The sequence below is a fragment of the Spinacia oleracea genome, chromosome 4 (assembly GCF_020520425.1).
Source record: "Spinacia oleracea cultivar Varoflay chromosome 4, BTI_SOV_V1, whole genome shotgun sequence".
In the NCBI taxonomy this organism is placed as follows: Eukaryota; Viridiplantae; Streptophyta; class Magnoliopsida; order Caryophyllales; family Amaranthaceae; genus Spinacia; species Spinacia oleracea.
In genome coordinates this window covers 147,825,620-147,838,486 of record NC_079490.1, presented here as the reverse complement: position 1 = coordinate 147,838,486, position 12,867 = coordinate 147,825,620, and the positions used below count along the sequence as shown (strand labels likewise).

Genomic DNA, 12,867 nt, shown 5'->3' with positions numbered 1-12,867 from the left:
TCGAGCTATGCATCTGAATCACTAGAAATTCAATGGTTGGCTCATGGGCCACTAGGTTAGGATTCTCTGCCTCAACACCTACATTCTCATTCTCCACAGCTACATCATTTTCTTCTAGGTCATTATTTACACTTATTCCCATAGGTTCTTCTGTAACTGCATCTCCAACATGACTCCCTACGATTTTACCGTCTCTAAACCCACTTTCTGCCGCCTCAATAATGGTGGTCAGAATTTCTGAATCATATTTCCATCTACCATCCCAAGTCCCATACTTAGCCAAGTTTGGAGTTCCATTATCAGAATGCATGTCTTTAAACTTTTCCTTGAGTTCTAGGTATGGAAATTTGTTAGGTAAGCAATTAATGATAGTGGCTGCTATGGTATCCTTTCTCATTAAGATAGGTTGCCCTTGAACTTTAGCATGATATTCACATCCAAACACAATTTTCTTCACGTAAATGTCAGGGGTTTCTATATCAAGTTTCTCGAATGATCCTATGTTGGTATACTTGGAAAGAAACATTTTATTCCTGAAATAAACAATTACATGTCTCACTAACGATTTTCCAACCAAATCATAAACAAAGTTCAATAATGCAATAAGTTTGGTGGAAGCAAACAATTCTTTATGCACATTTAAATGTAACATTAAACAATTAGCACACACACGTACATAACAATCAATTTCTTATTCTAGCATTGACTAGCTACTAATGCACATATAATTCTATCTTATATGCCCTTCTTATACTACCCATCTCACATAAACTAAAGCATTGAAATAATTTAAATGACAAAGTAAAAGAACGATAATATAAGAAAATTATAACATAAAATAATAACATAAATATAAATATAAAATAGATAAAGTAAAATAAATTAAGGAAATGCGTATCGAATAAATTCGAAAATAAAGTTATTAATTCGAAAAAGATTTTATATTTCCTAACTAACGAATTCTAACTTTTAAACCAACTAAAAAAAAAATTTGAACTCCTTTTTAAAAAAAAATGTATTCATATTATTTTTATTTATTTGTTTGAATAAAAAATAATAAGAAAAATAAAAATGTCGAAAGTATCACTTTAACTTGGAAAAATAATTTGATTTCGAACGTAAATAAGGAATATCGTATACTTTCAAACAAGATAAAAGGAAATCGGCCCCCCAAAAAAAAGTACCAATTTTTTTTTAACACTATAATACGTAGAAGCTCGATTTTTAAGAAATTTATTTTAAATAACTAGATAGTTAGGCGCCTAAAAATTTATTAAAGTAAAACCTTAGCTTCTAGATACCACTTTGTAACACCCCAACAATTCCCATTTTCTAAAATAACCTCTTTTTAAATATAACTGTAGGGAATTATCAAAGTATTATCGCCCGTGTGAAAACGTTACGGCTTATTCAGAATTTTGCAGCGGAAAACATAAAACTAACTTTTAGGTTCATAAATAATCTATTACATATTAGGTCCAAACCAATTAACTGAATTAAGGAAACACGAATAGTATGACAAATTTCAAATCCAAGTTAACAAATTAAATCACTTAATTAAACGAATAGAACTACAAGCTCTCTAATCCCGATCCCAATGATGCATCATCTTCAAACCTGTAGATGGGCAACGCTTATTGATCCTTAGAGACAGCTCACCAAAGATGGGTCATCACAGGATCAATAAGGCATAGCCATGATCAACACACACAAACAAAGCACGTAATCAGCAAAGCTGAGTACTACATACTAAAACAACAACAATCCTAGCATGATACTATCAAACCAACAACCCTATCATGATACTAATAAATATAAGTAAGGACAGACAAAACATAATAATTTGACGACTATACTTGACTAGACTAAGCTAGGCTTAATAACCATAATATTATTTTAGTTGAAATAGACAATGGACCGAGTTGACCATCCAGAAGTCTTCACTAAGGAAGACGAGGTACGGGCGCGACTCCGTAACCTCAGTGACCTGCGATATCGAGGAACGTTTAAATAAAAATAGGACACGGTGATCAATCCGGTCCCAGAAAAGGCCATGGGCTACCACCATGAACCCCAACTCCTGTTTGTCCGTCACTTCAGACGTGCACAGTCTAAAGCTATTGCTATTCAGTTTCACTTTACATGATTTACAAATTGAGATTCCGTTATGACTCAACCATTACATAAGACAGACAATTCACATTTGTTCACAACTGTTTTTATCTTGGAATTAAGTAAGTGATCATAAAAGCATCAATCAAGACTCATTCCAACTTAACCAACCTTTCCTTTAACCATGAGCAACCCTGTATATGGGCATAAAGTTTCAACTTACTAAACAAGGTCCTCCGCCCTCATAAAGTAGTGAAAAGATAGAAAGGGAACAACAACCAATCGATCCAAACCAATCATATAGAATAATCTAGTGTTCCCAACCAACATGTTTGTATCAATCATCCATACTAACATGTTACAGTTCTCATAGTGCAAAATAAGTTCAATAAGTTTGTCCAACAGTATTAAACATGCACATTCAATATAACCCAGTTCGTCCATAATATCAACATCACCAAGTTCAACAATAATATCAACATAACCAAGTTCAACAACAAGATTCAACATGGTTTCAACAATTAGCACACATTCCAAGCACACAGGTATGTACGTACCTTGTGTAAACAAACTGCAAGACCACTTTAATAATTCAGAAGTCGCCTACGGAGAATTCTCCACCTAACAACAACCAATATAGACTCATATCAATTCATATTGAATTTTCAGCAACATTAGGGAGCTTCAAACCCTTCCTAAACATAATTAGAACATTTTCCAATATCGAAACTTGAATATTTGATTTCCTAGCATCATAATTATTATATTAATTATTGAAATTCGTTGAAAACTCTTCAAAGCATCATACTTTAAATTTCCAGCAATCTAACTAATTTCAAACTACTCCAAAACATAATTAACATGTTTGAAATCATAAAAAAAACAATAACTTTAATAACTTGTAATCGTCCTACCATGGTTTAAAACTATAAAAACCTTAAAAATCCATGCTTTAATAATTAAAACCCCTATTTTTAATCAAAATATATAATCTGAAAATTAGTAATTCAATTATGCAATATTAAAATCTGAAATTCATAAATAAATCACAAAAATCATAAATTTAATTCAATCAAAACATAAATTAAATTAATAATATAACTAAAACATTTAAATAACTTAGGGTTTAAGAAATAACCACAAGGAGAGAATGAGGAGGAGGCTGGCCGGCGGTAGACTTTGCGGCGCGGCAGCGACGGTCGATTGAGCTGACGAAGGTGGTGTTGTGCGGGTGGCGAAGAGACTCGCGGAGGCTGGGCGAAACAGAAAACCGAGTGAGGGGAGCAAGCACGACCAAAAGAGAGGAAGGGACAAAAGAGAGAAGGGGGAGGAAGAAGTATACCGGCGGCGAAGGCGGTGGCTCAGCGGCGCGGCTAGGCGCAAAGGTGGTGCTGTGAAACCAATAACACCGTTAAGGAGGGGAAAAACGACGAGGAGGAGCAGGGCAAGACAACCGAAAGAAGGGAGAGGAAGAAGGAGTTACCACGAGGGTCGACGGTGGTCGTCGGTGCAGGTGGTGGTCCGGCAGTGGGCGACGGCGTGGAGGGGAGGAAGGAGAGATGGCTGAGTTGTGCGTGAATTGAAGGAGGGTTTCTCTTTTTTTTTTCTTTTTTTTCTTCTTTTGGTTTCACGTAAGAGTAGAGAAGAGGAGGGAGTATTTAGTTGGGTTTATTGGTTTGGGCTTTGCCCAATTGGGCTAGGAGTAGGATTTAGGTTGATGAATCCACAATGTTTAGTATTGCTTTCTAATTTCAATAGAACGTGGTTTCGTAATTCGAAATCGTTTTAACGGAAAATTCAAATATACATTTTGATTTCGTAAATCATTAAAAGTATTCAAAATGAAATAAAATAATTATATTTTAATTACATATTCATTTCTGAAATCCGTAAATTATATTTAAATATATTAATATACGTTAAAATATATAAACAAAATATATAAAATTATGGGGGATTACAATATGTTCCTAGTTTATACCAAATAGGTTGATATGTGTAGGTTGTTGAGTACTAGGTGACCTGAGGAAGTCCAGGCATATTGGAATGATGTGATGTGAGGCTAATAGGTTAACAAATATGAGGAAGATTGACAGGTAATCGTTGAAAAAGGAGGGTAAATTTCTACAATGACTAAGAGACAAAAGATTGAAGTTGAAAGTTTATTAGACAGTTACGGAAAGGAAACTTTAGTTGCTTATAGTAAGTGCCCAAATATATTTCGAGAAGGAACCATGATAGACCTTTAATAAGAGAACAAGATTTTAGTTTTCAATAAGATGAGAAGAGTTGATTTGGGGAAATCATTTTAAGAATGATAACATGAAAATGTTACCTTGGGAACCCCAATCTTACGTGCAAAGAAACGATAATGTATGAGTATTATTGAGGATTAAGGTAAGTTATCATTATGCGTCATATATCCGGTATCAATGGAATTGGTGCAAAAGTATTTTTGAAGGTTCGTTGAGCTATTAAGAATATACTAGAGGTTGTAAACGAAATACCATAAAGTTAGCTGAAATTATTTTGGGATTATCAATTGTGTGGGAGATCTTGACGAATCACAATTAAGACCTGTGCTTTGATACATTTAGTAAACCTGCCTCTGGATAGTTTAAGAATTATGGAGAACCATAAGAAACAAATTTGAGGAAATTACAGGAGTTCATGAAGTTTTGAAATATGTCAAGTTGGCAAGAAAGTAGTTTCGAAGGCTATGAAATGGCAATCTAGAGTGAACAACCTAGACTAATCTATGCTAAAGTATCTACCGTATATTTTGAGTATATATGGAAATCTAAACCAGGCTACGTTCAAAGACCGAGTCACGTAATTTGGGCTCAACCCTCTATTGTGAAAGAATTTGACTTAGGAGAGAAATTGTTGAACACTATTGTTTTGAAGTAAAATCAAAGAAACGCATGTTGAAGGACTAAAAGATGATTGATATGCCTCTATTAAGGAAGCTAAGAAGTTAAGCAGAAATGTTATGAACCCAACATGAGTTATGATAAAAGACCCATCTGAATTGACACATGAATAAGGTCTTGAGGATTCTACCAATAGAAGTTATCAAGAATTGGTCTATCAATAAGGATGAATGATAGAATACCGAAAGAGCATGAGTTTGTATTTTATAAGTTGAAAATCACAAATTAAATCAAGGTATTCAAGGTTTAAAACGTCCAAGTTATGGTTGATTTTCGAGTTACCTTTCCGCATCCATCATAATGATTGTTGTTGTGGTTGTAAGTACCTAAGTGTATTCTCAGATATGTTAGGGAAGCTAAGCTAGAAATTTTAAAGTTATGCAAGAATAGTATGCGGGACCCAACATGATTTATGGTGAAAATATGAAATTGAGTTTACACATGAAGCTTTGAGGATTGTACAACAAATAAGTTATCAAGAATTAATTTGTTAATAAGGTTGATGATATCATTGAATGTTAGAATTTCGAAAAGAATTATGAATGATTGAGGAATGCAATGGAATGAAGATTAGAAAATCAACATATGACATGCCTATAGGACCAGGTAATCTGAACTAAGTTTTCTGGGAGCTAGATCGTTTGTGATAAAGGCACGCTTGATGACTTAGCATTATCCGCAAAATCTGAGGTTTGTCGACTTAAAATATAAAGGATAAGTAACAAAGTCATATGTCTAATGATGTATTCTAGTCACATGATTGGACTCGAACCCCTGCAACGAACGTAGTCAACAAAGTTATTTAACATAGAAGAAAAGATCGAAGATCGAAATCAAAACGAATCAAGTAATGAAGTCAACGACAAGATTCCTGCATCAAAGGAGCCCAATAACAAATGAAAGCGAAACATCTTCAAATAGTCGCCTAAGAACGATATGATGTACAAATCACCATATTTTCTATGAATGTGTAATGTGTCAACCGTGCTTATGCGTGAGATCAAATGATTGGTTATGACATGTATGTTTTCAATAAATGACGAGTAGAACGATTAAGTATGAATGGTATGATTTCTAAGAATGGCAAGTTCGACTGAGTTCCAGTTTCGAGGACGAAACTTTTTCTAAGGGGGTAAGGATGTAATACCCCGAAATATTTAAACCTGATTTATTAAAATTAAAAATATTTATTAACTTGATTTCGTTTTAAATAATTACGAATAATCGAATTTCGTTATTTTAAACGTTTTTACGATTTATTTTAAACGATAAGTTTATAAACGAAATTTATTTATTTTTCGTCAACGATAATTATATAAAGAATTATTTTAGCTAAACATTTCTATTTTTGGTAGTTTCCAAAAATGGCAACAAAATTCTGAAATTGGCCTAATTTGGTGAAATTACGAAAATGTCCTTGAAAGAGAAAAATTCCATTTCTCTTCTTCTTCCTCCTCTCCACGTATATTTCATCCCTCCCTTTCATTGAAAATCAGTCCAAATTCATGCCTTGGAGACCAAGGACTTCTCCTTCTTCTTCACTCTACCTATTTACAAAAATCAGATTTTCCAATTCAATTTCAATAAATCAACAAAACCCAAAATTCAATCTCAGTCTCCTTGATTTTCTGTGATTCAAACCCACCACCACCAACAACCACCGTCTGCCACCATTGCAACCACCACTGTCCACCACCATTATCACCACCACCCAACACCGCCCAACCACCTTCGACCACCACCACACCTCCCTCACCCTCTCCCTCCTCCGCACGCATCCCCTGCCCCGTTCCCCTATCTCCCTCCCCTTCTCTGCCACGCTGCACCACCCACGCCACACACCACCACCTCCAGCCACCATCACCACCTTGCTAGCCAACTTCCGCCCCAAAATAACCCGGCAAGTCGCCTTACCTCCGCCCAAAAACCGCCACAAGCGCCCCTCAAACTCCTATGTTTCCTCCCTTGTTCGCACCTCCATCTCTCTTCTTTGACCATTGTGCCGCCGCCCAGCCTCCACCATCACCGCCGCCCTCCGACGCGCGCAGCCGCGGCGTTGAGCCACCCAGCCCAGCCTTCCTTCCTCCCTCTTCCTCGTTCCCTGGGTCTTCGTGCCTCATCCCTCCCCTTTGTTCGTGCCTCGTTCAAAAAAAAAATAGAGGAGAAGAATCAGTTTCAATTGAAACTTGATTCATTTTCCTCCAATCCAAATTTAAGTTGGGCCAACCTTCCGTTTGGGCTTTGGGTAAGACCAATCTGAATTCTCAGATTTTCAATTTGTCAATATTTTATGTTTTAATGAATTTTTATGATATAATTATTTACTAATAAAATTGTTATTATTTTCAGGTTTAATTATTGAATATCGATTTTACTAATTACTAGCTTTACTTAACAAAATAGAATTTAACTAATATTTTCATGAAAATCGATTTATGAAATATAAGTAAATATTTCGATTGAAATTTCGATTAATAATATTTAAATTATGAAATTATATTTTTATTAAAATTCGTTATTTATAAATTCATTACTTATAAAATTCATGATTTATAAAAATATTGATTTCAAATTATTTATCGTTTTAGTACTAATTTAATTATTTAATATTTTGAAAGAAATTGGACTCGGAGCTCAGGACGAACGAACCAAGGAAAAATCCCTAGCAAATCGCGGAGTTAGGTAACGGTTATTGCTAGTACCCGCAATCCCCTTATAAATATGATTTATGAAATTATAACGTTATGATTGAATTTATGAATTAAATGTTTTGATGTGTTTTATGGATTGTGGGATGAAATATGATTTGATTGAATTATTTATTATAATATGATTTGATGGAACTATTTCTTATAATATGATTGATTGAAATTCTTATAAAATTTGGTTTATAAGAAACCATGAAAGAAATGATGTTTATATGATGCCTTGAAAGAAATGATATGTTATTGATCCCAGGATCTAAAGGATGTTTTATTTTGATCACATGATCTAAAGGAATGATGTTACTTCAACTGAAGTAAAAAGGCTAAAATGTAAAATTAAATGAAACATGATAAATGAAAGTGAAAGACCTAGTCCGTTTGGCAGTATATGTTCACAGGTTACGATTCTCGGTCATGCATGTACCCATGGGGCATCCGCCCATTGAGCCAAGGCTCTCATGTTTTCGGGCCAAGGCCCCATGTTTTATGGACAGCGGTCCATCGTGGAAGACGTTCCACCATGTCATACTTGCCACGGCTAGCATGTGCACCCAAAAGTTATGAATGAATTAAATAAAGGACTTTATAAAATGTTTTACATTATTCTACTCTCCCTGTGTTATTAAATAAAATGAATTGAAATGAATTTACGTTGCTAGAATAGTTCGTTACTGAGTCTTCGGCTCACCGTTTTTGTTTTCTGTTTTAGGTACTGCTGGGAACGATGGAAACGAGTAGTGGCGAGGATTTCACTTTAACAACATTCACCTAGTTAATGTTCTAAGTTTTAATAGTTTAATTAAAGATTTTTACTAAGTTATGTACTTTTACTTTGGGAATATAAAGGATTATTATGTTAATTTTGAAGGATTTAATAGCTTATGATTGATGGTTGCCTTGTAATTCCCAAGAGGGAGTTACGGCTGGTAATGTCCCGACCGAATTAGGTTAATTCCGCTGCTGAGTATGCTTTAATAATTGAATTAGAGGTCAGGGTGTTACATAGCGTTTTAGGTTTTATGAATTGTGTAGCTTTTAACATTTTGACTTTTTGAGCCTTTGACTAAAACCACAAGATGCATAAAAATGAAGTACGGCAATAGTTTAAGTAGCAAATAGCAGTAAATGATAAGTGGTAAACCTTGACCAATCAAATAACTTGCTAATCAAACTTCGAAACTTGTGAAAGGATAGATCAAAAGCACATTAGGAGTAATTAAGGTCAAAAGTATTGGGGGTATTTGTTTGGGGAGGATTTCCTTAAAAAAAATAGAATTCCGTAGTGCATTTTTTTATTTTTTTTTTGAAGGAACCCACTAAAGGGGAGAATTAAATAGATAGGTCGGCTAAAGCACCGATCAAGACACACTCTGGAAACTCATCGTCCCATATCCTTTGCCCAAATTCCCAAGGCTGGAAATGAGCTAAGTCATGAGCAATTTTGTTACCACTGCGTTTTACAAACGACCAACGGAAATTATCAAAATCAGAACATAAATGCAAGATATCATCTATTATTAACGAAAAACTGCTGCACCCTTCAGATCCTCCCCTTAGCGCATTAACCAGTACCTGACAATCACTTTCGAAGACAACATTTCTCAGACCCAAATCCTTTCCAATCTGCATACCATAGACCATCGCTTTTGCTTCCCCTATCAGCGCCTCCCAGACCTCGCCCCCTTGCCTTGTAGCACAAGCCAACACACTCCCTTCGCTGTCACGCACCACTACCCCTAACCCGTGGCCTATTTCCCCCAGTTCGCCCGCATCAACATTCACTTTCACCCAACCAACTTCAGGCGGTTACCAATGGGCCGAGTGACTGCTCCCTCCTCCTCCTCCCTGAGCGCCCCCATCCGACGCGTGGTTCTCCATGCACACCTCGTTACTGGTCTTCGTAGCATACGCCATTGTAGCCACCGGATCAAACTCTTCGCCCGCTACCACAAACTTATTTCTTGCCCCCCAGATGGCCCAACATAACGTTAAGAACTTACCCATCTCCTCCTCGTCTAGCGAGTTGAAACTTGCCTCCCACCAATCGAGCAGCGAGCAGTAGCGTCATGTGGCCAGGTGCCCCATTGAGCTACTACGCCACACCTCACGAGCAAGCAAGCAATCTCTCAAGGCATGTAGGATCGTTTCATCCTCCCTCGAGCACACCCCACACCTCCCATCATACTCCTTCACCCTCACACTAATCCCATGTCTAGTTGGGAGAGCATTAAGGCATGCCCTCCATGCGAAGAGTTTTAATACGGGGCAGCACTTTTGTCTTCCAAACTCGCGACCACAAAGTCTTGGACGACGAGGTGGTTGTCTCCTCTCCCTTCCACTCATCCCCGAACACCGCCCAGTACGCACACTTGACCGAATAGGTCCCGTTTCTTTCGAGATCCCAACAAAGAGTATCCTCCGGTAATCTATGGCTCAACGGAATGCTCAAAATTCTGTCACGTTCGAAAGGAAGGAACAAGCTCTCTAGCAGCTGCACGTTCCAATCGCGCGTCACCGGGTTGATTAAGGCCCCTACTCTTAGGTCAGCCTCCGACTCACCTCTTGGCGAAATTACCCTCCTTGATTGCGTACCTGGCACCCATTTATCGTGCCACACTTTAATGCTATCACCATTGCCCACCCTCCACCGTATTCCTCTCCGGATCACCCAACGTGCCTCCCAAATTCCGCGCCAAGTGTAACTTGGCGAGCTGCCCAGCTCCGCCTGCATATAGGACCCATTTGGATAGTACTTCGCTCTTAGTATTTGTTCGATCAGGCTACCTTGGTTTTTAACAAGCCTCCAAGCCTGCTTACCAAGAAGGGCCCAATTGAATAACTTAAAATCCCGAAAACCAATACCACCTTCCTCCTTCGGCCGACATAACCTCCTCCATGCCACCCAGTGTATCTTCCTTTCACCCTGCTTTTGTCCCCACCAAAACTGTGCCACAAGAGATCGTAGTTCATCACAAAAAGAGGATGGAAGCTTAAAAACACTCATCGCACAAGTAGGGAGAGATTGGGCCACTGCCTTTATCATAACCTCCCTACCCGCCTTAGATAGAACCATCACTTTCCACCCTTGTAGCTTTTTCCACAGTTTGTCTTTAAGACCCCTCGTAATAACCTTCTTCGATCTCCCAACCGTTGTCGGGAGCCCCAAGTATCTGTCGTGCACCTCCACTATTCGGACCCCCAGCTTACCCGCCAACTCCAACCTCCTACTCTCCGGAACCCCCCGACTAAAAGAGATATTAGTCTTCTCCAAATTGACCTTCTGTCCACTCGACAACTCATACAAGGTGAGCACCTCCTGAATGAAGCACGCATCTTGAACCCCAGCCTTAGCGAAAATTATACAATCGTCCGCGAAGAGCAGATGGTTCACTACAGGTGCACTCGGAGCTATACGAATGCCATGTAACAGGTTGTTCTCTTCCGCCTTGCGAAGTAAGTGTGAGAAGATTTCAGCGCACAAAATGAACAAATATGGAGATAGCGGGTCCCCCTGTCGAATCCCCCTTCCTGGTACAAATTCCTCCGATGGCCGACCGTTGACTAAGACCGAGAAGGTGACTGAACGGACGCAGTTCATCACCCGATCACACCAAGCCCTACCAAAACCGAATTTCTCCAACACCTTCTCCAAAAATCCCCACTCAATCCTATCGTACGCCTTGGGCATGTCCAACTTCATCGCCATACATCCTTCCACGCTCTTCAGGTTTTTCATATGGTGGAAAAGTTCGAACGCCACCAAAATATTATCCGTAATCAAACGTCCCGGAGTAAAGGCGCTTTGATTAACGGCAATAATTTTATCCAAGAATTGCTTCAACCTGTTTGCAAGCACTTTCGACACTAGCTTGTACACCACATTACACAAAGAGATTGGCCAGAAATCCACTATACGATCCGCATTGCTCTTTTTTGGAATGAGAGCAATAAAGGTTTTATTAAGTGGTTGCGGAATCGCATTTCCCCTTAGAATACCCAAAACCGTGTTAGTGACCGAGGGCCCAACTATATGCCAGTAAGTCTGAAAAAAGGGGGGGCACATGCCGTCCGGGCCTGGGGCCTTGATCGTATGCATTTGGCTAAGGGCTCGAACCACCTCCTCCTCGGTATAATCCTGTCTCAAAATGGCATTCATATCCTCCGAAACTCGCCCTTGGAACTCTTGTAAGGCCTGGTCCACGAGCGGCGGGTTAGAGGAAGCGAAAATGCCACGAAAGTAAGAGGTAGCAATCCTGCTAACTTCCTCATCGGCCATACATAGGACATAGTCATCATCCTTCAACCCACGAATAGAGTTCCTTCTTCTCCGCCCCGAGGCTCTTTGGTGAAAGAATTTTGAATTTCGATCACCCTCTTTCAGCCATAGAACTCGAGATCTTTGCTTCCAGTAGACCTCTTCATGTTGAACCAAGCCCGCAATGTCCCTCACTAAAGCTCTCTGTTGATCGAGTTGAGCTGCCGACAGCCCATGCTTATTTAGTTTTTTCAACTTCTTCCTCTTACTCTTTAGCTCACGGAAGGTTGCCCCAAACTTCTCCTCACTCCACGATCGTAAGTTCTCAGCGCACATACCCATCTTAGCATGTAAATCCACCCCTCCCAACCAAGCACTCTCCACAATACCCTCACATTCCTCCTCCGACGTCCACATCTGCTCAAAACGAAACGGCTTATCCTCAAGAGCCACTCTAGCCTCCTTTCGCCCCAAAGTTAACTTAATAGGTGCATGGTCCGACCACTCCCTATCTAAATGCCATAAGTGACCCTCCGGAAAGTAATCCACCCACTCCTCCGTAGCCAAAGCCCTATCGAGTCTGCATTGCGTGTTCTCCTCACCCATTCGGCCATTGTCATACGTAAACTCGTACCCCGAGAAAGGTACTCCCCTAAGGCCACACCTATCCACCGCCTCTCGAAAGTTTGTCATTTGCCACTCTGCTCTGGCATTGCCACCCACTTTTTCCGACCCGAATAGGATCTCGTTAAAGTCTCCCATACACAACCACGGGAGATGGGATTGGGCTGCCAGGTCAGTCAGTAATTGCCATGACAAAGCCCTATTTCCCACCTCTGGCCAACCATAGAAACCAGTGAAC

At 39.0% G+C, this 12,867-nt stretch overlaps 1 long non-coding RNA gene across 1 annotated transcript; it reads right to left on the bottom strand.

The window, feature by feature from the left end:
- Nucleotides 1–2,183: 2,183 nt before the first annotated feature.
- On the bottom strand, nucleotides 2,184–4,010 carry LOC130459546 (uncharacterized). The gene is made up of 4 exons (XR_008919016.1): nucleotides 3,596–4,010; nucleotides 3,455–3,503; nucleotides 3,251–3,365; nucleotides 2,184–2,733 (listed from the first exon to the last, which is right to left on the bottom strand). It is a non-coding gene; the product is annotated as an uncharacterized lncRNA (long non-coding RNA).
- Between the last annotated feature and the right edge of the window lie 8,857 nt (nucleotides 4,011–12,867).